We start from the raw sequence: 2,050 nt of genomic DNA, 5'->3' as shown, positions 1-2,050 counted from the left end.
AAACTGAAGTGAGTCGAGTCAAAGAGCTTCAGAAGAAGCTGGAGCAGGAGATCACTGAGCTGAAGAGGAAAGATGCTGAGCTGGAGAAGCTCTCAATCACAGAGGATCACACCCAGTTTCTCCACAACTACCCCTCACTGTCAGCACTCAGTGAGTCTACACACTCATCCAGCATCACTAGATGTCCTCAGGGATATTTTGAGGATGTGACAGCAGCTCTGTCAGAGCTCAGAGAGAAACTGCAGGACGTCCTGAGAGACACATGGACAAACATCTCAGTGGCAATTACTAAAGTCGATGTTTTACAGTCAAAACCGGAGCCATGCAGGATTATAGACCAGAATAAAACCAGAGATGAACTAGATAAACTAAATGGCAAGTTAGATCAGTTAAAGAACATGCAAACAACAGCCGCTGTAGCATATTGTACACCATTATCATCAGAACAACAGACCAGAGCTTGGTTCTTAAGGCATGCACGGAAAATCACTCTCAATCCAAACACCGCACACAAATATCTGGAATTATCTGAAGGCAACAGAAAAGTAACAATGACCAATGAAAACCAGTATTATCCAGATCATGAAGATAGATTCACTAGGAGGTGGCAGGTCCTCAGTAAACAACGTCTGAGTGGACGTATTTACTGGGAGGTGGAGTGGAGTGGGAGAGGCGTTGAAATAGCAGTTGCATATGATGAGATAGAAAGAGAAGGGGACACAGATGAGAGTACATTTGGTCTGAATGAGAACTCTTGGGCATTGTGTTGCAAGTCAAAAAAATATACATTTTCAAGTGATGGTTGGGAGGAGGATATTGATGAATCAGTTCCTGTTTCCTCCACAGTGGGAGTGTACCTTGATACCAAAGCAGGGATTCTGTCTTTCTACAGCGTCTTTGGGTCTAAAATGATTTTCATCCACCAAGTTCAGGCCCACTTTGATGCACCTCTATATGCTGGGGTTTGGCTTTCACGCTCAGTAGGAACCACTGCAGAGTTCATTCAGTTAAAATAGAGTAATAAATCAAACAATCTTGATAACTTTTAAAGCAAGAATTGATGTGACTTGTTTCTATAATATTGCACAAAGAAAAAGGTTGAACTATTGATTCTACAATCTCAAACTACTCATCTAGCATGCTACAATGCCTGTTCTAATATTGAAGTATGGATAAAAAATAAATGGAAAATTATGCAGCTATTATTTCATATTAAATATGTAGGTTTTACATTAAAGTTTTTCTAGATGGTTTGAATCTTTACTACTAGTGGGAAATTACTTCCATGTTATTGGATCAGCAGAAGGCGCCACACTTTGAAGTATTTGTCTAAAATCTAAGAGCTACTATTTGATACCAGCTCACGGCTTATATTAATGTAAACTAATGTATATTTACATATCTGTTTGAAATACTATAAAACTTTTTTTTCTTAAATTGTTTCAAACTTTGGAAATGTGATTAATAAGTTTCTGCTGTACAATGTTTTTGTTTGAAGTAAAATGAAAATATATGTGATTGTTGTTTTAGTAATGGATTAAATTAACCATTCTATGTTTGTTTTTCTTTGCAGTTTGACCAAAATTATACATTGTAGTGTATATTTGTGCATTTAGATTCAAGGTTGATTGATTATTTACCTGTTTCTGAACTCTCCTAGCTGCCAGGGTACAATCAACTGTTGCTTTGTTTTCTAGAAAAAGAATGAAGCTAATATTCTGACATTGAATGGTGTTGACATTTGATAAGCAGTTCTAAATGGAAATATTTGGTATTTAGTAATTTGATATAAAATAAACAACAATGGTGTGGGAACTGCTTTTATTTTGGAAAATTACAAATACTGAATACACCAAGACAGCTCTACTGGTTTAAGTCTCTGCCTTGGCCTATAAATGTTTTATTGATTTAATAAGTTAATGTAAAATCTATATTTTTTTCTCTGAAAACCTAACCGTAAAATAAAGAAACAAAAAAATATATATCCCTAAATTCTTTTAACAAATCATCAAGGAAAGGTCTAGTATGGAGTAGGCACTGTTTGGTTCTA

This window comes from Cyprinodon variegatus, unplaced genomic scaffold, assembly GCF_000732505.1.
Source record: "Cyprinodon variegatus isolate N-32 unplaced genomic scaffold, C_variegatus-1.0 Scaffold436, whole genome shotgun sequence".
Classification (NCBI taxonomy): domain Eukaryota; kingdom Metazoa; phylum Chordata; class Actinopteri; order Cyprinodontiformes; family Cyprinodontidae; genus Cyprinodon; species Cyprinodon variegatus.
The sequence above is the reverse complement of the archived record's forward strand: the minus strand, read 5'-3'. Positions refer to the sequence as shown.